Source organism: Lepidochelys kempii, chromosome 20 (genome assembly GCF_965140265.1).
Source record: "Lepidochelys kempii isolate rLepKem1 chromosome 20, rLepKem1.hap2, whole genome shotgun sequence".
Classification (NCBI taxonomy): Eukaryota; Metazoa; Chordata; order Testudines; family Cheloniidae; genus Lepidochelys; species Lepidochelys kempii.
Genome location: NC_133275.1, coordinates 4,434,998 through 4,461,680, shown reverse-complemented (window position 1 = coordinate 4,461,680; position 26,683 = coordinate 4,434,998). Strand labels below are relative to the sequence as shown.

Sequence of the window (26,683 nt, the reverse complement as noted above, 5' to 3'; positions counted from 1 at the left end):
CATATAAAAGCATGTGACCTAATAAAAACATAACCGCCTCTCTCAGAGCCAGCAGAACAGAAGCTGCTTTAATACCCCTGAAACCCACCAATCAAAGGCCACCAAGCTGATGCATTAGCCAATTGGGTCACAGGAACAACATTTCAACGTTCAGTTTAACATATGAGCCACAACTGCCTGAGCTAAAAGATCCAACTCAAAGCCAACCAAGCTCAACAAACTTTTTTGTGTGATTCATTTCCGCTGCCGCCGCATGAAAAACCTGCAGATTTAGACGGAGCAAAACAATTTGGGAGGGGAGGGATAGCTCAGTGGTTTGAGCATTGGCCTGCTAAACCCAGGGATATGAGTTCAATCCTTGAGGGGGCTATTTGGGATCTGGGGCAAAAATTGGAACTGGGTCCTGCTTTGAGCAGGGGGTTAGACTAGATGACCTCCTGAGGTCCCTTCCAGCCCTGATATTCTATGAATTCACAAATTTGGGTCAATTTTCACAAATGGGTTTGGTCAAATATCAAAAAAATCAGAACTGTTGAAACAGTTCATTTTTATTATTTTTTTTCCATTTTCAAAATGAAACATTTCGTCTTAGAGTGTCACTTCATTTTCACAAATTGCTATTTGAAAAAGATTTAAAAAATAAAAACTCAGAAATTAAATAAAATGTTTCATTCCATTCAAAACAAATTCTTTTTTGACTTTTTGAGCTTTGCTGGAAACATTGAAACTTTTTTATTTCGGGTCAACCCAAACCAAAAATTCTTTTCACAACCTTTCAGTTCAGCCACTGAGTCAAGACATCACTTATTCCAACAACTCTACAGTAGGCTCATAAACAGAAAGCCATCCTTTGTAATCTGGGTTACGAGTACATGATGATACCAATCCTATTCGATATGAGCTATGAGATGCTTGTAATAGTCTCCTTGTGCTGTTTCCCCAGCTGCGAAAATGACTTGGCAAAAGTCACAGGTCTGTGTATGCAGAGTACCCTTGGAGTTCACAATCCCCGCTGTGACCAAGTGGACTGTCTTCTACTGCCCATCCTGGAGTCCAGGAAGTCTAGAAAATTATTAAAGGGAAAGAGTGATAACTGGGTTAACCAAGATAGGGGTATTATTTGTGTTTGGCTTTTAACCATGTTTATTTCCATGGGTCTTTAGTTCCCATGATCAATCTTGGCATCTTGTTTAAAAATAGGCACCGCTTTCAGGAAACTCTGCTTGACCAGTGGCTGGCCTCTGCTGCAAGGGCTATAAAAAGAGATCACACTGGTCCCCGGGGAATTCCCCTATGCAGGACCACCCTAGAGCTAACCTCTATGCCCCTATGCTGCCCCCATTGTTCCACAGCATATCAGGTGTGCTGGGGGCCAAGGCAGGAGGAGGGATGACTGTAGTGCTTAGCAATACAGCTGTCCTTAACACAGAGCAGCCCCAGGACTGCTCTAACTTACCCCACAGCCACGCCAACCCTTGGAGCAGGCAGAAGGTACAAATGTGGTTTAAAGCCGGCTTTTGCCCCTGCCCCTCCTCTAAGGTTGCACCTCCTGAGAGGCCCAGCGCAGAATCTATCCAGCTGTGTCTCGGGCCATAGAGTCTGATATGTCCTTCGCAGCAGCCCCTCTGTTTGCACTTCAATTCCTTCAGAAGCCCCTGGGTGATTCTCCCCCCCCCCCCCCCCATCTTATTTATTTATGGCACTTGAGTGTCTCAAGTTGCCCATCGCTTCCTCCTTGGAGACTCCAATCTCTGCCAAAGCCACAATGTGATCAAAGGGCTTTTGTGAAAGGTCAGTTGGAAAGCTCTGTAATTTCCTTTTTGTTGCTTTATTATTAAGTGCTGATAAGGCACATTTGGATTTTACAAGACACGTCCATTTTTTTCCTTCTTAAAAAAAACAACAACCCTTGATTCAGTGCTGACCATCCTTAGCAGTTACTATTAATAGTGTAATTATAACGAGATCCCCGTTTTTGGAAAAGTGAAAAGAAATTACGCAAAAACATAAACTCCCCCCCAACAACAACAACCTGTATATTTCATCTATCTGTGGTGTCTTGCCATTATTATTTATTTGTACTCCCACTGCACCTACGAGCCCGACTCATGGACCAGGATCCTATTGCACGAGCCGCTGTACAAATACAGAACAAGATGACGGTGCCTGCCTGCAAAGAGTTACAATCTGACAAGAGACATACGGACAGAAGGAGGAGCAAAAGGAAGCAATCAGACGGAGGGATTTAAAGGAGGCTAATGAGGTGCGGTCTTATTTTTCTACTATGGACTTGAACAGTGCCTTGCACAATGGAGCTGCGACAGCACGTGAGTACCCTAAGGTGGACTCCTCGATCTGTGCACCTCTGCCAGCATCCCCACATGAGCCAAAGAAAGGTGATCAGTGGTTAAGGACTGGATGGCTAAACACCCGTCAAAATGATTTAGCTTATCAGCAGGGGACAGTTAAAAAGAGAGACAGAGAGGAGATGGCAGGACCAGAGAGGCCTAGGAGAGATCTTGCCTCGCACACCATTTTTTAATTTTTCTACAAGATCTGCTCTAGGAAGTATTATGGGGAAGTTCTCTGGTCTGCATTATCCAGGAAGTCAGACTAGATGATCACAATGGTCCCTTCTGGCCTCTATGAATCTATGAAGGGGAAAATGTTGCCTCTAACTTATTAGGGGTCTGTAACAGGGCTGCCCCTTTTAGGGCCCAGGGGGGCTGGGGAGCAGCCAGCCCTGTTCTTGAGAAGAACACAGAAAGCATGTGCTGGGAATCATCTGACCCAGCTGACAGCATCAAGGGATTGGGTCTGATGAGTCCCAGCTCTGGGATATAAATGACGGTCCCGGCTCCGTGAGGGAGCCTGGGACCAGGAGGGGACCGGGAATCGTATTCTCTTGGGGCTCTAGCAGAGAACCGCGAGAGGGCAAGCCGATCCTGCAGACTACCCTAGACTGGGAAATATATAGGGCATTAAGCTGCTGGAGCCCAGCTTGAGAACAGGGCTAAGGCTATGTCTACACTTAGAATGCTATAGCAGCAGAGTCAGTGTAGACACTCACAAAAGCGACCGGAAGGGTTCTCCAGTCACTGCAGTTAACCCACCCACCACGAGCAGTGGTAGCTAGAATTCTTCCATCAACCTAGCGCTGTCTATACCGGAGGTTAAGTTGTCTTAACTGTATCACTCAGGAGTGTGGATTTTTCACACCCCTGAGGAATGTAGCTGGGTCAATCTAGCTTTTTTGGTGTGGACCTGGCCTAGTATTTTGTGGCGGTCTGGTGTTCCATGTTTCTTTTTGAGTGTGTGTGCGCTGAAGGATAAACGGGGCCCTGAGGTAAGGGCTATAACTGGACGTGGCAGAGTGTTGTACCAGGCTGGTGATAGGGTGTCCAGGCCTTTGAAAAAGATTAGTGGGGATATTACACGCATTTGCAGCGTGCCCAACAGAGCAGTGGCCGAGCACTTACCCTAGATGGACCAAATCATCTATTTTTCAAAAGGCTTTGGATGAAGTCCTTTGGACGAGGCTGTGAAGGAAAATATCAATATGGGGTAAGCAGCAAAGCCTTGCCAATGAATTAAATATGGCTTAGTTATAAGCAACACGGAGTTAGAGTGCAAGGTTGGTCCCTCTGAGGTGCAGAAATGCATGGCAGGGTCCCTCAGTATTTGTTGGGGTTTGGACGATATTCTAGACTATTCAGAGAAGGAGGCGGACAGTAGCTGAGAGTGAAATGGCCCAGAGAAGGGCAATGAAGGTGATTAGACCCTCCAAGAGTACTTGCAAATGGGCTGTCGCCTAAATAGGGCTTGGTAAATTTATGAGCAAAGACAACATATATGGTGATGTGTTACAGCAAGGTTATCAGATCTCATGCTCAGGGCATCAACTGGCTGCCCCAAGGCTCAGGAAAGAATTGCTCCCCATGTGTACAGAGTTAAAAAACTGTCTAGGTACAGTATGTGGGGGAGTGTTAATTTTTTTCTGGTGATGAATCCAGCACTTCCCCCTTGAAAACATGATGCTAGAGCGCAGGGCAGCGTTTCCCAAATTATGGGTCACGACCCCAAATGGGGTTGCGCCATCCGCAGACGGTGTCATGGATCCCTAGCATGTGGAGGACACCATTTTGCTCCACGCAGCATGTCCTCGCACCCAGTACTTAATTTGTAATGAAAGAGGTCCCAGGGCTCCAGCAATGAGGAGCTGGGGCTCAAGCAATTTTTTTACATTCATAACTGACGCAGGAAGCTCAGAGATGGCGGGGCTATGAACTGCCAAGCCAAGAGGTGCTGGGGCTCAGCCCTGGCAAGCCCTGGCACAAATTAAGCAGTGCGCTACAGTGGATGCTCAGCACCCACCAGCCAGAGCTGTTCAGGGGCATTGCCGCCGATCAGCTGTTTGGTGGCACTGCCGATCAGCTGATCGGCGGCTCAGTAAGGGGATTGGGAGAGGGTGGAGAGCAGCAAGCAGGTGGGGGCCTCGAGGAGGAGGTGGAGCAGGAGTGGGAAGAGGCGGAGCGAGGGCGGGGTCTCGGGGAAGGGGGCAGAGCAGGGGCAGAAAGAGGCAGAGCAGGGGTGGGGCCTTGGGGGAATGGGTAGAGTCGGGGCGGGGCCTCGGGGCAGAGCAGGGGTGGAGCACCTCCGGGGAAAACTAAAACTCGGTGTCTATAGTCCCGGAAGGAAAAAAATCATTAAAATTGGATCGTGCTAGCAAAAAGTTTGGGGAACCACTGCTGTATGGCAAATCCTAAAATCTATTGGAGAAAGAGGATAGCCCCATGATTAGGGAGCTAGCCTGGGACTTGACAGACCTGGGTTTATGTCTTTGCTCTCCACAGACTTTGGGGCATGCCACTGAGCTTTTCTGTCCCCATCTGTAAGGTGGGACTGGCAATAATTCCCTCTTTCACCAGGCTGTGGTGGGGATAGCTATGCTGGAAACTGTTAGGTGCTCAGATACTACAGTAAAGGGAGCAATAAAAGTACCTAAGCAGTCTTTTTGTTCTATATTTGTACTGCACCTTGCACAATGGGGTTTGGTCCAGGGCTATAGTAATACAAATAGTAGATACTGTTATGTAACCATATACTGTACCTGCGTGGGTCCTCGTATTTCTATAGGAACTTTAATTTCTGCAGCTGGAAGGGAAGTACTTTCCATCTGTAAATCCTGTGGTGCTTCATAAAGATCCAAGAAACTGGGAAAGGAGCCTACATCCTCTGGATTTAGGGTAGCAAGCTCTGGAGGTATGGGAGGGGCTGTGGATTTTTCCTTGTCCGCTTTCAAGGCAGGAAACGTCGTATAATTTTTCAACAGCGTGTCACAAGCCACCTTCTTGCCCACGTGCGGTTTGTGGTGGTTCTGGCTGGAAAGTGCTATTGCGAAATCTGCCTTCCCCTTGGCGCCGCTTGACAAGCCGTTGTTTGCTGCACTCAGGGGGTACTTAATAGCAAAATGAGAAACCGTGTCTGCATCTTGTGGCTGGTCCCGAAGAACTGCAGCGTTGGGCCATGTAGGAACTGTTGGGTTGGAAAGGATAGAGCTGGGAACCTTTGGTAACTGCTGTTTGAAGAAGAGTCTCTCTGATTGTGCTAACCCCCCGTCGTCTGTGCACTGGATTGGCATCGAAATTGGCATGTCTTTAAAAGAAAACAGTGGGGCCACTTACTCATGGGACTGAAAGAAGGTTATTGCTTTTGTTTGCATCTCCCCCCAATGGTATCATTCTCCTTTTGTGAATCATAGCCCTGGCAGACAAACACTGGTGACTGGGCATTGTCTTCACAGCAGATATGGCTACCCCCTCATCTCAGTGGGCTTCTCCTGAGCAGGAAGGTAAAGGCAATTCCATCTACCATTCCTCACCTTGCTTAATTATGGGACGATGGTAAGTGCTCTATACCAGCACACAAATGCAAATGAGCCTGCCTGGTAGCTAACATCACAGGCAAAGATAGCCTTGATTCTTAGTAAATCCCTTCTTGCTTTGAATTCAGGAAAAATGACAAAACTCTACTAAGTGAATGTGGGTTTTTTTTCTTTTTTGCATCTTGTGGAACGAATGATGTCAGTGATGTCACAGGTTGATGCATTCTGGGATTTCTCTAGCAAACCAGGAAGTGTCAGAGAGGGAAGAAAAGAATGTTTAGATAGGTGCATTCTAGTCTACGCTGTCTAGATTCTTATACCACACTCATCACTGTAGTAATAAAAATAACAGCCTAGCCCTTTCATCAGCAGATCTCAAAGCAGTTTACAAAGGAGGACAAAATCACTAGCCTCTCTGCATCTCAGCTTGCCCACCAGTAAAATGGGGAAGGGGCTGTGCGCTAAGCCACATTGCTCTGAGTAGCTAAGCACCTTCCAGTATTGCATTAAGCAATCTGACTAACTTCTCTCATGGGTGTGTTCTCTCGTCTTCTCCCCAGAGGGAGAAGTGTGTGCGGTGCAGTGACTTGTTTTGGATATTTTTTTTATCTAATACATAGAGACACATATTGCTATATGCTTATGTTAGAGAAAGCATGGTCAAAGACACGTGCATTGCATTCTGTGGCGATGCTTATTTATTTGGTGTATTAGGGTAGCACCTGGGGGCCGTAGTCACAGACTAGGAACCCAGTGCTGGACAAACAAGGAACAAAAAGACAGATCCTGCCCCCAAAGAGCTTTCAACCTGGCTAGCGGGGTAATCCAGAAAGTATTTCTGATCTTCCATCCGCTCTCCTGGTAACTTTGCATCTTTTAAAAATGTATGATCATAAGCTCTCTGGTGCTCTGGCTTTGATTGAGCCCCTCTCTAATACCAATAACAATGGATGGAATTTTGGTTACAAAACTGTTTGAAAAAGCCGGATTTTCACTTGGGGGAAGGCAGGGGGGGAAATTGCAAAAAGAGGAAATTTGCTCAGTTCTATTGCTAGTTTCCCTTGGTGAATTTTTTGCTTCATAAATGAATCTCGTAGGGCACGTCTACGCTAGAGGTATAATTTCCAAACCTCGGGTGGATAGACCCACGCTCGCTCGGACTGAGCAAGCACGCTACAAGTCGCGGCGCAGCTGCAGTGATGCCATTGGCAGTCAAACGGGACAAATGCCCAGTTTGGCCAAAAAAAGTCAGGACGGCTGGGACAGGGCTTAAAAAAGGGACCGTCCCAGCCAAAACGAGACGTATGGTCATCCTATGTGGACGTATGCTCCATAGACTATTAGGGTTGGAAGAGACCTCAGGAGGTCATCTAGTCCAACCCCCTGCTCAAAGCAGGACCAACACCCACTAAATCATCCCAGCCAGGGCTTTGTCAAGCCGGGCCTTAAAAACCTCTAAGGAAGGAGATTCCACCACCGCCCTAGGGAACCCATTCCAGTGCTTCACCCCTCTCCTAGTGTCATAAATATAAAGGGAAGGGTAAACCCCTTTGAAATCCCTCCTGGCCAGGGGAAAGCTCCTCTCACCTGTAAAGGGTTAAGAAGCTAAAGGTAACCTCGCTGGCACCTGACCAAAATGACCAATGAGGAGACAAGATACTTTCAAAAGCTGGGAGGAGGGAGAGAAACAAAGGGTCTGTGTCTGTCTGTATGCTGGTTTCTGCCAGGGATAGACCAGGAATGGAGCCTTAGAACTTTTAGTAAATAATCTAGCTAGGTATGTGTTAGATTATGATTTCTTTAAATGGCTGAGAAGAGTTGTGCTGAATAGAATAACTATTTCTGTCTGTGTATCTTTTTTGTAACTTAAGGTTTTGCCTAGAGGGGTTCTCTATGTTTTGGAATCTAATTACCCTGTAAGATATCTACCATCCTGATTTTACAGGGGGAATTTCTTTATTTCTATTTACTTCTATTTTTTATTAAAAGTCTTCTTGTAAAAAACTGAATGCTTTTTCATTGTTCTCAGATCCAAGAGTTTGGGTCTGTGGTCACCTATGCAAATTGGTGAGGCTTTTTATCCAAGATTTCCCAGGAAAGGGGGGGTGCAAGTGTTGGGAGGATTGTTCATTGTTCTTAAGATCCAAGGGTCTGGGTCTGTAGTCACCTAGGCAAATTGGTGAGGCTTTTTACCAAACCTTGTCCAGGAAGTGGGGTGCAAGGTTTTGGGAAGTATTTTGGGGGGAAGGACGCGTCCAAACAGCTCTTCCCCAGTAACCAGTATTAGTTTGGTGGTGGTAGCGGCCAGTCCAAGGACAATGGTTGTAATATTTTGTACCTTGGGGAAGTTTTGACCTAAGCTGGTAAAGATAAGCTTAGGAGGTTTTTCATGCAGGTCCCCACATCTGTACCCTAGAGTTCAGAGTGGGGGAGGAACCTTGACACCTAGTGTTTCCTAATATCCAACCTAGACCTCCCCCACTGCCACTTGAGACCACCGCCAGCTCCAGAGTACGCATACTCTAAAAGACGCTGCATCTGCCATGAGTCCTCCGAAGAGTCCAAGCATGATTCTTACCTTGTCTGTCTGCTTGGTATTCAACATCCTTATTACGATGTATAGGGTAGTTCCCATCCAACACAGCATAAGCAACTGCCACAACAAAGTGTGCCCCCTCGGACCAGCTACATGCCGAATCCAATTCTAAGGTATGTGAATTCACGTTTGCCTGAGCTTCACACCTTCTTTAGGGGGCCAGAAATTGTAACCAACACAAACCGAAGCATGGAGTTAGCAGTGTCCCTTACCAGTCATTGGTTCCTTCTTCACAGTCAACTTCTGTAGCAGCTCAGCCTGCTTTGCACATAAATCTTGCAGGTGTGTGAATTCTTGGTAAAGCTGGAAAAACGCTTCTTCCATTTCTCCAGTGCCTGGCTAACGGAAACCAAAAACTAGTATAAAATGATTAGCCCTGAATGTTACTAAAGAAGAAACACTAGCAAGGAGCCAGGCAGGCACTGTGATGCAGTTTTTTTTAGGAGGAGCTGTTGCAACTGATATGATTATTATTTATTTGAATTGCAACAGTGCCAACAGAGATCAGGACCCCATTATATTGGACACTGTATAAACACATAATAAGAAGCAGTTTCTTCCCCCAGTGCATTTGCAATCTACCAGGAAAAGACAAAGAGTGGGTGGGGGAAGAAAGGGGAAGTGATTTGCTCAAAGTCACAAGGTCAGTGAGTGACAGCAGTGGGACTAGAATTGAGGTCTTCTGACTCTTAGCCCAGCAGTCTAGCCACTAGGCCATGCTGCTTCTCAGTAATTAAAAGTGGGAAGTTTGTAATTACCCTTACTAAAGACAAACCTGCCAGGCCTGAGTTTCCTCACTGATTTGAAGAGGGCGCAGAATAAAGCCGTCATTCAGATATGTTTAGGGCTGCTTCCTCTGTGGGGGGAAGGTTTGCTTTTGCATCACCCATGAACCATTACCATCAACCCGTGGGGAGTCATGAATTTCATCCCACCTGTGACCACTAATGCCATGCAGTAGCATAGCAGCAAACTGACTCCAGGGAGACAGACATGAAAGGGGAAGATTGCCAAAGGCATATGTGGGAACTAGGAAATGATTTATTCTTTTCTTCAGCTGGAATTGGGACACAAACTGCCCTTTGTGCCTTTTGAAAATCTCCTCCTAAAATACCATGCAAGTGGAAATCTAGTTCATGGCCCACGGGTTACTCCATATCAAAACAGTTTTGCCACAAAGAAAAATATCTTTGTCTTATATTTAGCACATTCTTCCTTGCCTTACCTGCCATATTGTGGATTTGACTTTGCTGTTTGCACCAATTACTGTGGGGCGGGGGAGAAGGAAAGGAAATAAAACCAATGCTCAGAGGAGTTTCCCTTCAATTTCAATTGTCGTTTGAAGGGCTCATGCATCTCCATTAGCATAACTACGCAAATCAGCTTTGCTTCTTGTCATAATTTCCAGTTTTTTTCAGCAGCTCAGTTCTGAAAGTTTAAACTCTAGCTCCATAATTAGGGGCTCGGTTAATCCGTCTGATGAAACATCCCCTGCCTGTTAGGAAGATAGGGATGATTCTTTATGGGCTATTGCTGCAATCATTAGCAAACAAGGAGCAATACGCACGGCACAAAGAGAACTTTTGACAAAACTGTAAAGGAAATTACAGTGCGGGATGTTTACATATCTGTCACACCATGAACACAGCTAGAAAAATATTTAGATCCTATTTTCTGCTGTCTGGTTCCCAGTGATTCCTTTCACTTTTACAGAATATACCAAAGCTATTTTGGGCTCTTCATTAATTTTACAAGCCTAAGATGCACTAGCCAGCGCCTGATCTAATGTCCCGGGGAATCAAAAGGAGCCTTTCCATTGATTTATTGTTATTTATGTGCACCTAGCAAGCCCAGTTATGGCCCAGGGTTGCATTATGCTGGGCATTGTATAATTATAAACACATAACAAAATACTTCAGTGAACATTGCATTGGACCATAGAAGCATAAGCCAATCTCAGATGTACCATGCTACAAAGTAGTCACTGTAGAAATCTTGTGGGAAGCAAACACCAGGAATGTGTTACAGAGCCTTAATACACATTTCATACAAGAGTTATAAATTAATATACCAGTGAATTATTAAAAAGTGCATGACTTGGGGGTTTAATTACTGAGTTTGCCTTCATTACATTGATTGCATTCAATAAATGCTTTAATAGTTTATTGCTATTTAATTTCCAACAATTACTGTAGTGAAGATGAGATCACTGTAGAGTTAGGAATTTTAATCTGATATGCAACCTGCCAGTTATTCACAGTTTAAGATCAAAGTAGTGATCCCAAAATGGTAAACCTTCCTGAACCTTGACTGTTTGGCTGACGACTTCTGCTTCAACCTTTTACTCTGGTTCTGAACCCAAAGGAGCATGCTCGTATGACTTCTGAGACTTCAGTAGAATGGCATTGGTACAACTCAGAGAAGCATGCGACCCTGAATCTTTCGCCTATCCCCCAGTATGTTAGCCAGGTGAAGCTCTGTTGCTTTCGATGTGAAGCTCATAACAATAAGTGGGGCTGTGGTGACCCCCCCCACACACACTTTGCTCTTGTAGCTAGTTAAAAGATGTAGGCCACATAGCTGCAGGCTGCAATCATCAGCAATGGCTGCCTGGTTCTCTCCGGGGCTTGTACAATGCCCTTCCCTTAAACAGTCAAATCAAGCGAGTTACTCTATGGAGATGCAGTCACACTATACACCTGATGAACACAAAGGACTAAATTTCCAGCGACAACTTACTCGTGCCGGGTCTCCTCCTTACATTGCCTCTCTGCTGTTGCGTGGCATTTGGGTCTGTGAGTTTCAACCGAAAAAATTCATGGGGAGCACTTTGGGGGCAGGGAATTTCCCTTCAATTTTGATGTTAATAGTGAAACCTCAGAACAGCGTCAGAACAGGAAATAGAGTAGCCGTGAATTAAAGCTGCAGTCTGTGCAGACTGCAGAGCAAGTCTTCAAAATTAGGTTCTGCAGGATGCGTTGTATCCCTGAAGGACGACATCAGAGGGGACTGGTATTCAAGGTCGTGTTGCCCAGGGGTTAGCACAACTCTTCTGAGCCCCATACATATGGCTCTTCCACTAACTGCTGTGTGACCTCTGACAAGTTATTTCATCTGTCTCTGTTTCCCCTCCCACACTGTTTCTGTCTCCTCTGTTTATTGGGTGAGGTCTTTAAGAGAGGGGCTGTCTTTTTACTGGACGCTTGTGGGATGGCCACCCTCTTGGTCAACACACGGGGGCTGAACCTCTGAGCTAAAACTAGGGGTTTGAACCCCTCCAATCTTCTGTGGATTGGCACAGAGGGGAGAAACCTGTAACATGCTCTTATCGGTGGGTTACATTTGTACACTACCTAGCACAGGGTAGCTCATCCTTGGCCAAGGCCTTTAGGTGCCACGCTGATATGTGTAATAATATGATTTACTCTTTCATACAGAAAGAGGTTCCTCGTGGTCAGGTCATCCTTGTCCATTGGCCCCTGTTCAATGCAAGATCCAGGCCAAAACTGTCCGCCTTTTTTTAAAACCTCTCCTTGGACTTATTCCTGATGATTTTAAGAACCTTGCGTGTGGCTAGTTGGTTTCTCACGCCTGCTGATGCAGCGTCTTTCTGCTCTCTCCCACCATCTCATCAGACCATTCCTGGGGTGTGGGTGCAAGGTTCCAATTCCTCAGCCCTTTCGCTGCAGAAATCAGAATTTCCTCAAGCAATCTAAAACAGATGGCTGTCCCAATAGGTTAGTGTTTCCTAGCACTGTGGTTTTTGTGTGTGATGTCCCAACGTAGCCGCTTGCATGCCACAGCTCCTTCTTGTATTGCAAATATTAAAACTAGCCTTTGACAACACCTGCCATGGCAATTGCAAAAAAGTTCCATCCCTCTGATGGTGCCCTTTCAAAGTTTTGTCCCCAGCCACAAGCAGCTGTTCGCCACCACTGATCTCCTACCGTACTTCAGATGTCTTTTAGCTGGAGAGCAATCCCAGCAGTACTTCTGGATTTCTAGAAGCCACGGCTTTCTTGCAGTAATGGAAGCTGTAGTAACTGCATCTCCCTGGATCTGAGATTTGTGAAGCTACCACCATCTAGTGTTAAAAATAGGTCTTCATGAAAAGGAAACCTTTGCATTGCATTCAAGTTGAAATATTGGGGCTGAATCTTCAGATGCTGTAAATCAGCCCCACTTAACATAGTTTCTTAGCTTTGGTGAAGCCAGGCCACTTTACACCAGCTGAGGATCTGACGCTTGCTTTTAGCTGTAGATCAGAATAATCAGGATTGTATTAGGCACTCTGTAAAATACACGGGGTAAAACAATTCCTGCCCCCAAGAGTTTGTGTTAAAATTTAAGATAAAATGCAACAAGCTGGTGCAATAAGCATTCAGAGAGGATGAAAGAGGAAGGAAAGTAGTCACACAGTTGCAAGGCCTAGCAGGTTTCGACTCAGGAAGTTTAAAGGTATAAACCCACTAAACAAGAATTATTAATGTTCTCGGTTAACCCTGTGATCAACTTGCCTGGCCACTATAAATTGACAGCTGACTGTTATGTTGAAAATGGGCCTTGGAAAGGGATCTGAAGGAAGACAGGGGCTTCAAAGATTAGTTTGGGGAAGGCATTCCAAGAAGGCGTAGATGTGCCAGAGAAAGAAGTGGAGAATTAGGTTCTTGTCCCGCCCATGTTGCACCAGAGCACATTGATCCACTGCAAAAGAAAACAAACATTTTCTGTGAATACTTAAATGCTTTTAGATAAATGGGAAACAACAACCCTGTGTCCTTAGCGATGAACCAGTGCCCTTAAGCAGTGAAGATCAAGGGGCTTTTTTTGTCTCTGCTGCAGTAAATATTTATGGGCAATTAAAACTTTGAAAGGGTTCAAATTCCTCCTAATTTCCATGCTAACTCTTCAGGCCAAATCCTGTGTTCCTTATTCAGGTCTTATTCCAGCAAAACTCTACCTGGAGTTGGACACTAGGGAGCAGATGGCCAGCTGATGTAAATTGCCAGAGCTCCATTGATTTCAATGGCGCTGTGACAATTTCCATCCACTCAGGCTCTGACCTTGGAGATGCGTTTTTCAAAAGCGCTCTCTGCGTTGGCTTAGCTCTGCTCCCAGTGGAAGGCAAATGATGGTAAAACTGCCATTGATTTCAACAGCAGCAGCGTCAGGCCAGCGTTAAGTGCTTTTGAAAATCTGGTGGCAACGTTGTCATTTGTCTGACTGGGGCTTGGTCCCTATACCAACCTAAACCTCAGTGTAGCTGTTCCGCGGCCCCTGCCAATCAGCTGTTTGGCAGCAGGTGAGAGGAGCTGTGGGGAGGGGGTGGAGCAGCGGTAGACAGAGTGAGGGCAGGGCACTCAAGGTTGGGGAGGGGCAGGGAGAGGTGGAGCAAGGGTGGGACCTTGGGGAAGGGGCGGGGCCTCAGGGCACAGCAGGGGTGGAGCACCCACCTAGAAAAATGACCGTCAGTACCTGTGGTCCAACCTGTTCTTAAAACCTCCAGTGATAGGGAGCCCCTTGGAAACCTATCCCAGAGCTTAAATGCTCTTAGAATTAGAAAGGTTTTCCTAATATCTGACCTTAATTTCCCTTGTTGCAGATTAAGTTCATTACTTCTTGTCCTACTTTCAGGGGATATGGAGAAGAACTGATTACAGTCCTCTCTGTAACAGCCATTAACAGATTTGAAGACAACACTCAGGTTCCCCCTCTGTCTTCTTTTCTCAAGATTAACCATGCCCAGTTTTTTTCACCTTTCATCACAGGTCAAGTTTTCTAAACCTTTTATCATTCTGTTGCTCTCCTTTGGACTCTCTCCAATTTGTCCACATCTTTCTATAGCAGTAGTTCTCAAACTTCTGTACTGGTGACCCCTTTCACATAGCAAGTCTCTGAGTGTGACCCCCCCCCCTTTATAAATTGAAAACACTTTTTAATATATTTAACACGCTTATAAATGCTGGAGGCAAAGCGGGGTTCGGGGTGCAGGCTGACAGCTCACGATTCCACATGTAATAGCCTCGCAACCCCACAGTTTGAGAACCCCTGTTCGATCGTGTGTGCATGTGTGTCTTGAGAGGCTAGCAGAGAATATTTGACCTCGACGGGTAAGGATGTCGGAGTGAGATTTTCTTTGCTTTAGATTGTAGTAACATTTTCAATGACTTGTGCTCGACAGTTGCTTTTCATTACCCCCCTGGGGGCCACAACCCACTAAATGAGAAATGCTGACTAGAGCAGCTCCATTGATTTCAATGCAGAATCCAAAGAACAGTTTACCAGACGAACTAGGAAAGAGTGGAGGACAGACAGGGAGAAGCTGCCAAGGCAAATTTGCTACGACATCTCTCCATATCCCTCCACCAGCATCTTTACTGTTTACAGCCATCACACCTTCAGCTGCGAGCCTACCAGCTCTCACATAATAAATCATTTTAGCTCAGGAAAGTAGTTGAATAGGAGACCTCCAGGGAAATACCTTGATGCTTCAAGGAGGAGCTGATAATTCAGCTGTGACATTCTTCCCTCTGAATTATTATGAAGATAAGACTGTCATATAGTGCTGTGGGGTGCTAGAGAAACGGAGGGGCCTGGGCCCTTGTGCTTTGGGATCCTCTGACCCTTTTCACGAGAGTCTGAATGTTAAACCTGGCACGTTGAAGGAGCACATTCCCTGACCTCCCTCAGCAGTACCCACGGGCAGTGACACTCCCTGAAGGCCCAGTCAGGAACTCTTAAGCACTAGGAAACTATAGGCACTCGGGACCCTGTAGCACCTTGCAGCAGCCCCCTCAGTAGGACCCCACCGGAGCCCCCGACACTAGGACCCAGCAGCAGTCCCAGCATTAGGAACCCCAGACATTAGGACCCTATAGCACCCTGCATCAAACCCAGAATCAGGAACCTCTAGGAGCCCCAGGCATTAGGGTCCCTATAGCACCTTGCACCAGCCCCAGCATTGGGACCCTATGGGAGCTCCTGACACCAGAACCTCCAGGAGCATGTGGCAGCCCCAGCATTAGGAGCCTATAGGATCCCCGGAGCTTCTAGCACCCTGCAGCAGCCAGCCCCCAGCATTAGGAGCTTATAGGAAGGAGCCTCAGGTCCCAGGACCCTATAGCAATCTGCCACACAGCCCCAGTATTAGGAGCCTAAAGGAGCCCCTGGACCCTATAGCACCCTGCAGCAGCCGGGAGCATTAGGAACCTGTAGGAGCCCCTACACCCTGCAGCATCCGAGGCTTTCGGAGCCTATAGGCGCCGGGATCTTATAGCGCCCTGCAGCAGCCCCGGCAGTAGGAGCCTGACACGCGGCAGGCGCTAGGACCGCGCGGCGGCCGGCAGGGCGGAAGCCGGCGGCGCTAGGACCCCGCGGCGGCCGGGGCGCGGCGGCCGGGATACACCTGTGCCCGGCGGCGGCGGCGGCGGCGTTTCCCCGCCGCCCTCCCCGGAGCCCGCGCCCGGGCAGGTGAAGGGCTTGGCCCCGCCCCCGAGCCGCGGCCGGGCCACTCTGACGTGTCCCGGCTGCTGCAGCCGCGTCCCGGGGCTCGGAACCTCCCCACCCAGGTGAGTCCGGCTCCGGGGGGGTCTCCGGTGGGGGCGGGATCCCCCATGGGTGGGTGGGTGGGTGGGTGGGGGGGCGGCGTTGGATGGGATCCCCCATGGGTGGGGGGGTCGGCTCCCTGGCCGGGGGGGGCTCGGGTGTTGGATGGGTGGGGGGGTCGGCTCCCTGGGGGAAAGGGGTCTCTGGTGGGGGTGGGATCCCCCATGGGTGCGGGGGTCGGCTCCCTGGAGGGGGGGGATGGTATCCCCTATGGGTGGGGGGGTCTCGGGTGGGGGGGGGGATGGTATCCCCTATGGGTGGGGGTGTCGGCTCCTTGGAGGAAAGGGGCGGGGGCGTTTCTGAGGGGCGGTATCCCCCTGCTGTGGGGGGGTGTCAGTGCTCTAGAGGAAGGGGGGGGCTCTGGCTGGGGTGGGGGGCGCTGGAGGGGCTTGTTGCGAGAGTGGGTAGGGATCTGGGTGGAAGTATCCCCCTGGCTGTGGAGTGTGGTACCCCCCCCCCCCCCAGCTAGGGATGGGTGTGTATCCCTGGAGGAAAGGGGGGGGCGCTCTGGCTGCGGTGGGGGGGCTGGAGGGACTTGCTGGGGGCTCTGTATGGTGGTAGCCCACTGGCTGTGGGGAGCCATATCCTCCCAGCTAGAGATTAGGGGTGGCTCTTGAAGAAGGGGGTTGCTGGGAGGAGGGAGACCGGCAGGTCCCTGGCTGGGGTAGAGAGTAATGAAGATTTTGCTGAGGGCTTGGGGTGATGTCCCCTTGTTTGTGGGGTGTGGTATCCCCCTAGCTATGGGTGGAGGTGAATCACTGGAGGGAAGGGAGGGAGGTGTTGGGGGGACAAATAGGTTTGCGGCAGGAATGAGCACCTCCGTTGGGGACAGATCTGTGGCTGGGGGAGCAGATGGCTGTGGCTGGGGTAGAGGGCACTGGAGGGGCTCTCTTGGGAGCAGACAGGGCTCTGGGTGGAGGTATTCTCTTGGTTGAGCGGAAGGGTTTCCCCCTTCAGTTAGGGGTGGCTATGATACCCTGGAGAGAAGAGGGGCATTGGGGGGGCAGCAAGTCTCACGTTGGTGGTAGAGGGGGGTTTGGCTCTGGGAAGGATTGGGGACAGGAAAGTCTCTGGCTGGACGGGGTGTTGTGCGTACCTCTGATTGTCCTGTATGATGAATTTGGTTCCATATCCCAGTAGAAGTTGCGAGCAGAAGAGGGCCAAGCGAGGTAGGGGCCGCACTGAGTAGTGTGCAGTGAGGCTAGACCTCCCTATTCCGGCGGGTCAAGGACTCTCTTCATGGGGGGGCTTTAGGCTGCTTCTCCCCAGCCTGGCCTACTTTTCTCCCTGAACATTCAGTTTCTGCCAACAGCTTCTCCCAGGTGGAGCCTCTGGAGGAGTGTGTGGGTTCCCATGACTGCACCCTCCCTGCTCCTAACCAGGGTGCTGTTGGTGCCCCAGGGGATGTGGATGTGCATTTGGAGCCGGGAGCTGGAATGGCACCAAGCACACTTTTGAATGCTGGCTGGATTTGGGGAGTACTCAGTGCTAAAGTCTGACGTATCATTATACTCCTGATGTTGCCAACCTCATATTAAAAAATCATGATTGGCTTAAAAATCATGAGATTTTTTTAATTAAACAATATTTCTTGGGTTCTTTTATTTGGTTTCTGAGCTCTTCGGGTGCACTCTGGTTACCTTCCCAGGCTTTCTCTTCAAGTTGGAGGGCTATTTTTTAATTCCTTTCTATTATTTTAATGAAAACTGAGGTTTCTTCACCCAACCACATGACTCCAGGTGCTGCGCGCTTTAAGAATAACACTAAATATCGTTGGGTTTCCGAGCAGCAGCCGTGTTCGTCTGCATTTGCAAAAAGAAAAGGTGGACTTGTGGCTCCTTTTCTTTTTACTAAATGTTGTGACACTTGCAATATAATCATGAGGTGTAGCAATGCAGAACTCACAATATATGAAATGTTTAGAGTATCTGTAGAATAACAAAAGAACTATTGTATGCAATAGTCCCACGAGCTCATCTTTATCTTCTTACAATTATAGTTAGAGCATGCAAAAGGGGCAGAATAGACTTGAGGTAAAGGGGGTAGGCTAACAAACTAATTACTAGATAACTGTATCTGACTGCGTTGTACGGCGAGGGACAAACCTAGCTTTTAAAGTCAAAGGGGAAAGGCTTGGTTCCCTCCTAAAAGTAGCCAAGTACATTGTGGTTCTGCAGTCAATCCCTGAGCTGGTGTGAGCGTCATGGCAGTTATGAATGACCCCTGTCTAGGTCTGCTGAGTTTCTTTGTGAAGTTTCTTGAATGCTGTCTTCTAAAGGGGCACAGAATAAGCTTGTCCATGCCTAGACTTGGAAAACTAGAAAGTACAGCTATGATTAGCTAGTCTGCCTTTGAACGTCAGCCAGTGATTTCTGCCGTGGAGGAAATTATTCTTTGCCTATTAATGTAAGTGACTGCTATTGAGCCCAATAATTTGTGGTTGAGCTTGAGCATATATTTAGACCAATACCCAGTCTTGATTTTTAAAGACTCCAAGTGATGACTAATTTGTTATTTCCCTTAATAACTGTCCCAGTGGCTAATTAACCCTAGCTATTACATGTTGCCTCTCACCCAGGCATCTTCAGCTCTAGTTTTTTTATATCAACACTCAGTGCAAGATCAGTTTTTCTGCTGCAAATGGGCACCTGGATCTGTACTCACATAGTCTTTGGCCTGTCATACCCATCCAGGGCATGACCGCTTCATGGCTCTCTAGGCCAATATCACACCCTCATCAGGAAGTGTGGAGGGAGGGATAGGATACAGAAAGACCTAGACAAATTGGAGGATTGGGCCAAAAGAAATCTGATGAGGTTCAATAAGGATAAGTGCAGGGTCCTGCACTTAGGACGGAAGAACTCAATGCACAGCTACAGACTAGGGACCGAATGGCTAGGCAGCAGTTCTACGGAAAAGGACCTAGGGGTGACAGTGGACGAGAAGCTGGATATGAGTCAGCAGTGTGCCCTTGTTGCCAAGAAGGCCAATGGCATTTTGGGATGTATAAGTAGGGGCACAGCGAGCAGATCGAGGGACGTGATCGTTCCCCTCTATTCGACATTGGTGAGGCCTCATCTGGAGTACTGTGTCCAGTTTTGGGCCCCACACTTCAAGAAGGATGTGGATAAATTGGAGAGAGTCCAGCGAAGGGCAACAAAAATGATTAGGGGACTGGAACACATGAGTTATGAGGAGAGGCTGAGGGAGCTGGGATTGTTTAGCCTGCAGAAGAGAAGAATGAGGGGGGATTTGATAGCTGCTTTCAACTACCTGAAAGGGGGTTCCAAAGAGGATGGCTCTAGACTGTTCTCAATGGTAGCAGATGACAGAACGAGGAGTAATGGTCTCAAGTTGCAGTGGGGGAGGTTTAGATTGGATATTAGGAAAAACTTTTTCACTAAGAGGGTGGTGAAACACTGGAATGCATTACCTAGGGAGGTGGTAGAATCTCCTTCCTTAGAGGTTTTTAAGGTTAGGCTTGACAAAGCCCTGGCTGGGATGATTTAACTGGGAATTGGTCCTGCTTTGAGCAGGGGGTTGGACTAGATGACCTTCTGGGGTCCCTTCCAACCCTGATATTCTATGATTCTATGATATAAGTTAAATGAAACCCAGTATTAGTGCAATGTAAGGGGGAAGACTTTAAAACGCGCACACATTCAGGAAATCCATAATGAAGTGTCAAATGCAGACTGGGTGGAAGCAGTTGCAATTTAGTTCTGAGTTCAAACAAAGTTGCACCTGCTTACACCTAGCTTGAAGTTGGTTGAAGATTCCTAGAGCTTGATTTTGGTCTTCGCGGCAGTGGCCAACAGATGTTTTTAGTTCCTTAACAGGATTTTTTTTTTTTTTTTTTTTTTTAGTCCTCTCTTCCTAGTCCTCCGTGATTACTAACAACACTGTACTGTCAGAAGACTTCAAATTCCTAATCTTGGTGGAAGTTGACTGACCTTCTAATTAATTTTACAGTATTGTTAGTTTTTTTTGTCCTGAATCAAAATGGTGATACCAATACAATAGTAGTAATATATTTATTCTTAGTCTTTCTGATTGTGTTTTTATTCAGCACCAAGCATGCTATCAGCACTTAAATAATAAATAATGCACCGTGGGCTTTTCCAGGTACTTGTTTCCCATCAAATACAAAGCCAAATGGAAATTCTGCTGCTGCGTTAAATCTACGTTAATTTAGCTTGTGAGCATAATGGAAAGCGTGTGGGGAGAAAGTCTTTCTCTTGAAAAATATGTGGCTATTATATCACTCCCTGTGTGTAGCCAAACCCAGGCTAATCTGATGTCACTTTCTTTTATGCAACAATGTGTGGTTAGTGAGTTAAACCAAAGGACGCTTGAACACCTGAGCTGAGGAATGTGACCTTTCCTCAAGGAGACTGAGTGGAATAAGAGTTACATACAAAACTGCTGTCCAGGAAAAGAACTGAGAGGAGATGGCCTATAGAATAGGGCAGGGTACAAAGGAAAGTGATGCTGCTAAATAAAGGTATAATGGTGTTCAGGATGAGATGCAATGGCGGATTTGCTTTCTAGGGGCTAGTATTTGTGTCCTTGATGACAGAGGCATCCCGTGCACCTGTCCAATCTCAGTTACCTATATGGATTGTCTAGTCTGCTTCCTGCAGTAACTGGAAGTGCTTGTGGATGGCTAGTACATCCCTGAGCCTTTTCAACCTGCCTTGGTGTCATTAATGGAACTCAGTGTTTTCTCTAGTGCTTTGGAATTGCCAGAATGAAAGACTCTTGTTTGATCTATGGGAATTCCATTGAAAAGCATCAAGACATACGGAATGGAAATACTTGAAATTAGCAACTGATGATCATGGCTTAGTTGGGCTGAATGACCAATATCTGCAGGTCTCTAGTTTTCCTTTAAAAAATTATATATAATTAAAAACTACAGTTCAACCCTTTGTGGTTGTGTGAAGCCTTCCAAATGTAACCCCAATACAGTGTGGGTTTTCCCCCCCATCATCTACGTTCAAATAACTCCAGTGCGTCTGCTTCTGTTCATAGCACCATATTCAATAAAGCACTTCAGCACATGCTTAGCTTTAAGCACACGTGTAATCCAATCCCTGCTCAGCAAAACACTTAAATCCCCATTGACTTCCGTGGGATTTAAGCATGTGCTTAACATTACAAACATGCTCAAGTGTCCTGTTCAATAGAAATTGAATTATACTCCTGTGCTTTGCTGAATCAGGGCCATAGAGAGAGAGAGAGGATGGTGAAAGACTCACCTGGAAGTCAGCTGACTTTTGGGGTCTGTTCTTGGCATGGCACATGGCTAATAAAACTTCCTTTTCTTAAGGGTTGTTGTGAGTGGATTGACCTTTGAGCTCAGATGCTGCCGTGGCAAATGCTCTAGGAAAGCCAATACATGAGAATAAACAACTTTCTCAAGCTGTGGGAGAGTGAAATTGAAACTAGTCCTTCTTTGACATCAGCCTCCAGCTAGTAGATGGGAAAACTTATTTTTGAGCCCTCTAATGCATTTGGTAACAATACACCATGGAAAATGGGAAAATCTCTTGGGTCTAAACAACTCTGCCCAGTCTTGGCTTATCTAAAGAACCTCAAGGGGTAGGAAAGAAGGATCTCCTGTACTTAGTAATACAAAACCTGTTCCAGCTCAACTTAGGAGAGAGGCAAAATTAACTCACACAGGAGTATCTTGGTATTAAAGTGACCACACACTTTGCATTGTAGCTCTGTCCTGTGGCATGTTTCCCAAAGAGAATGTTGTAGTTATGTGTGCTGCTAATCTCTGCACTACTGTGCAAATATGTAAGTGGATAAAACTGGCTGCTTCCTGCATGCCACGTAGAATAGAAAGAAGGTTGTGGTGGTTGCTTTTTGGAGGGGTGGGGGTGTCCTATCTGGGAAAGTAGGGAGATCCTGAGAACCATTTTCTTTTCTTGCAAGGTGTCTAGTGCATCTTTGATTCAGCTGGTTCGGAAATGTTGCAAGAATAGGCTATCTCATACTGTTTCCACCTCCTGCTTCAATGAGGAAGTGTAGATGCACTGTATGTGAGAGACACTAGCATGTGTGTATGTGTAATGTCTCACTGGATGCCTCAGCTTCAGAAGATAATGTTCTGGTCAGTCTTTATTTGATCTGAATCTCGTTGCCTGTCCTTAGCATAGTAGCTTCTGAAATGCAATGGAGACATAAAGAACATTTTGGGTTTAAAAAATTTTGTATGACGAATGCGAAGTGCTCAATACGTGGGTCTTGGGAAATTCCATGGTCTGTGTTATACAGAAGGTCAGATCACTAAATCATCACTTGGTCCTCTCAGGCCTTCATCTATATTAGTCCAGTTTACCCAACACATGAAACCAGACGAGCGAAGAGGGTGGGGTGTTTTTTTGTGGAGGGTGTGGGAAGTAAGTGCTTGGTGCTGAAAGTATGAATTGAAGTAATAGCTGTAAAATCCACCCTGGCAAATCAATTTCTCTCTGCCCCAGGTTTAGACGTAATGACTCAGCTCTCGTAGAGCGTTTAAGATGTTATTTTATTTCAGACAGGATATGAGCTGTCTGTTACTCTGCCACTAGTAGTAACTGGCTTCTTTTTCAGGCTGAAATGTCTCTAACAGGTTGGTTGTGTGTGTCTTTTGTTGGATTATAAAATCAACAAACCACTGCACTAACTAATACTCAGGTTATGATCCATCTGAAACCGAGAAAAAGGGCTTCCTGTTTGACATGGGTGGAGCAGGTATTTCATTTTGACCAAATATCAGTGTGGTGGGTTTTTGTTGCTTAGACAAGATCTCACTGCTAAGGTAAGATGAGGAGTATCTAATTCCTTCTCATGTCCTGAGAAGTGTGGTCTTTGGGGGGGGGGGGGGGGGGAATGGAATTTCATGATACTTTGCAAAAATTAACTAGTAAAAGTTCATGTTACATAGGCACTTTCGAAAATGTTATTCATGGTCTAAATCTAATTTGAGAGTATTTAGGAGTCTAAATCCCATTAACTTTCAATGTAATTTTAGGCTCCTAAGGACCAGATTTTTAAAGGTACATAAGTGCCTAAAGATGCAGATAAGCACCTAAAGGGATTTTCCAGGGCACTTAGGCTCCTAAATCCCCAAATTCACTAGGTACCTATAGACCTTGTACAAAAATCTGGCCCTAAGTGCTTAAGTCACTTAAACTCTTCTGAAAATGTTACCCTATAGCAACAATATTCAGGATTTTAAATGGGAAGTGAATTTTTTAAATATTTTTTTAAATAATTCCTCAAAGTAAAAGTAAGTTTGGGCCAATAATGTCCTTTTCCCCCAGGGAATCTGGCCATAAGACTTTTGCTGGAAAAATCAATCTTGTAATCTTCTGGTAGAAGAGTTTCTCTGATTACACAGCCCTCTTGTTTCTCTCAGCAAAAACAATCTTGTTTTCATAGCAGTAGGAAGGATTCATTACGGAATGTGTCTTAAGTCTTCATTTTTGCAAGACTTAATTTACCTGTTCAGTAATGCTTCTGCCAACAACTTGGTCTTTTAGCGGCAAACTCTTCCTGGCCATGTATAGGCTTTGTAAGGTGCAGGTTATAAGGAGAAAATAACTATGGCATGAGGCAAAACTCTGAGCTACTGTGGAGCTCATTGAGCTTTATGAAAGCCAACACTTCTGATTACGTTTCAAGTGGAGTCCCAAGTGTGTGAACTGGAAACTGTGTTAAAATACCTCTGCTTCTTAGCATAGTGACTGCAGAGGCTCTTTTGTTTGCAGTCAGGTGAAGTTTGCTGAAGAATCCAGTTCACGCAGTTTGCTGACGTGGCTGCTGAGGCAAACCCTTCCGCGGATAGAGTTTCAGGGTAGAAACTACTGGTGTGTGCTGTCAAAGTGGGGACTCTGCTGTGGGTTACAGTGAAGACAGGTAGTATAAACGGTGTCCATTCAGTAGGTGCAGGAAAGGCGCAAGGGATGGAACCCTGGTCTCCCAAGTCGTAGGCTAGTATCCAAACCACTGGACCATCCTTTCTTGCTAGTCCTGACTCTCCTGGATCTGCCCTTCAGATCATTCTGCAAGGCTCTTATTTATTGAGCGCTTTGGAGGGGAAGGTGTTTGATCAGAGCTGAGGTTCAGATAGGGACATGGAGAATTGTTGACGGATGGGATTTTTGGAGAAGGGGGAGTTAGCAGCTGTATTTTTGCTTGATTGCCTGTCTCAGAATTATGTCAGGCTGCTACAGTCTTGGGTGCCCTTTTAAAAAATTTTTGGGCATTTTCTCAAAGTCCCACAAAAGTGACCAAAACAGACACCCCTGCTGAACCTTGCTGCCTCATATGTGACCTATGGGCCATGTTCATAGAACCATAGAAATGTAGACCTGGAAGGGACCTCGATAGGTCATCTAATCCAGTCCCTTACACTGAGGCAGGACTAAGCATTATCTAGACCATCCCTGACAGGTGTTTGTCTAACCTGTTCTTAAACACCTCCAATGACTGAGATTCCACATCATCCCTAGGGAACTTGTTCTAGTGCATTACAGTTGAGAAGTTTTTCCTAATGTTTAACCTAAATCTCCCTTGCTGCAATTTCAGCCCATCGCTTCTTGTCCTGTGCTAAGTAGATATGGAGACCAATTTCTCACCCTCCTCTTTATAACAACCTTTTATGAACTTGAAGAGTTATAATTTCCCCCCTCCACTCTTCTCTTCTCCAGACTAAACAAACTCAATTTTTTCAATCTTTCCTCGTAGGTCGTGTTTTCTAGACCTTTAATCATTTTTGTTGCTTTTCTCCAGTTTGTCCACATCTTTCCAGAACTGGACACAATACTCCAGTGGAGGCCTTATCAGCGCTGAGTAGAGCGGAAGAATTACCTCTCAGGTCTTGCTTACAACACTCCTGCTAGTACATCCCAGAATGATGGTTGGGGTTTGGTTTTGTTTTGTTTGTTTGTTTTTTTTTTGCAACGGTATTTCATTGTTGGCTTATATTTAGTTTGTGATCTGCTATATCCCCCAGATCCTTTTCTGCAGTACTCTTTCCTAAGTAGTCACTTCCCATTTTGTATTTGTGCAGTTGGTTATTCCTTCCTAAGTGTAGTGCTTTGCATTTGTCAGGGTTGATTTCATTCTGTTTAATTCAGACCATTTCTCCAGTTTGTCAAGATCATTCTGAATTCTAATCCTGTCCTCCAAAGCACTTGCAATCCTCCTAGCTCAGTATCACCCAAAAACGTTATAAGTGTACTCTGTATGCCATTATCACTTTGAGCATTACAGTAACACAGATTATTTTGATTCGATGGGGCCATGGAATTGGAGAAATGGCTTGGAAATGGCTTATCAGTAGAGAAGAAAAGCTTCCCATTGATATTTTAGCAAGAAGGAGAGTTCCTTGAAACTGCCTAACGTCACTCATTAGTGGAGGCAGTACCCATCTAGGGGCATATTCAGCATCAATTTTATTATTTATTTGCATTATTGTAGCACCTACGAGCCCCAGTGGTGCTAGGTGCTATACAAACACAGGACAGAAAGACTGTCTCTGTCCCCAAAGAACTTACAATCAGACTCAAGAATCCAAGCCTGTCTGAGAGTTCCCAGACTCTTGAACGTGCTCCATCCACCATGACGGGCCAAAATAATCCAAATTAAGTGACCTTTCGGGCACGCTGCAAAAGATCTCTGCTTTGAGAGGGCTTCTGGAAAGGGCTGAGGATTTGCTATAACAATGAAGAGGCTCATAGGAGTTTTTGTTGGTGGCTGGTTGACCTGAGTTCCTGTTGGAATGATTGTTTTAATGCTGCTGGTACTTAATTCTATTATCTAGCGAATGTCTTAGGGGACCTAGAGACCTGGAGAGGAGTCTTGTATCATTTTAAATCTAAATAAAATCAGTAGGGAGATTAACATAAAGCTGATTTCTTTGCATTAACATAAATGGGTATTTGCCAGCTTTAAATCTGTCACAGCTCATAGTGCCAGATTTCAGTCCCCAGATTGTTTTCTGCACAGTGCATACTCTTGAAAGTCAACGCTTGCTTGCTTACAGCTCTCCTGCTAAGGTGTCCTTGATCCCATAGTCCTCTTTCTAGCTAAAAGCAATGACCTCTACATCCCTGGGACAGTGATTTGAATTTTCCCTTGCCTTTAGAGATGCGGCCACTTCTCTCTTGGCACATAAAACCTCACGCAGCCAAGAAAGAACAAGAAAGCTAGAGATGACCTTATTCAGCCCTCTGAGCTAATAGCAGGTGTCCAGTTCCACTTCAGGATATTGACCGCCTGCGTCTGTGTAATTACACAAGCTAAAAAAAGGCTAAAATATCTGGAAAGCTAAGGTGAGTAGAAAGTGGTAGAATCTGGTGAATGATGCTCTCAAAGTGTACAGGTTCCTGTTTATCTTAAGTACTTATCAGGGCCCCATTTCCATAGTATGTGAGCACCTCATAATCTTTAATGTTTATCCTCATCATATCCCCGTGAGGCAGGACTGTAGACCTCTTTGTACAGATGGGAAAACAGAGGCACATAAATTAAGTGACATGCCCAAGGTTACAAAGGATGCCTATGGCAGAGCCTGGAATTGACTCTGAGTCTCCAGA

General features: G+C 46.1%; 1 protein-coding gene and 1 long non-coding RNA gene across 5 annotated transcripts in view; one reads left to right on the top strand and one right to left on the bottom strand.

Moving 5' to 3' along the window:
- Window positions 1–573: 573 nt before the first annotated feature.
- LOC140900755 (uncharacterized) lies at window positions 574–11,739 on the bottom strand. Of its 3 annotated transcripts, XR_012155717.1 has the most exons (5): window positions 11,220–11,739; window positions 8,693–8,819; window positions 5,111–5,655; window positions 3,480–3,539; window positions 574–1,062 (listed from the first exon to the last, which is right to left on the bottom strand). It is a non-coding gene; the product is annotated as an uncharacterized lncRNA (long non-coding RNA). The 3 variants fall into 3 exon arrangements; XR_012155716.1 differs by lacking the exon at window positions 3,480–3,539 and having other exon boundaries at window positions 575–1,062; XR_012155718.1 differs by lacking the exons at window positions 3,480–3,539; window positions 11,220–11,739 and adding an exon at window positions 9,706–9,969 and having other exon boundaries at window positions 575–1,062.
- A 4,142-nt stretch (window positions 11,740–15,881) lies between these two features.
- GALNT6 (polypeptide N-acetylgalactosaminyltransferase 6) overlaps window positions 15,882–26,683 on the top strand; it is a 44,497-nt gene continuing 33,695 nt past the window's right edge. The window contains exons 1-2 of one of the 2 annotated variants that reach the window (XM_073318598.1): window positions 15,882–16,048; window positions 26,233–26,419. The gene's annotated coding sequence lies outside the window, so the exon portion shown is untranslated. The remainder of the gene's footprint in view (window positions 16,049–26,232; window positions 26,420–26,683) is intronic. The other variant, XM_073318597.1, reaches the window with a different exon arrangement.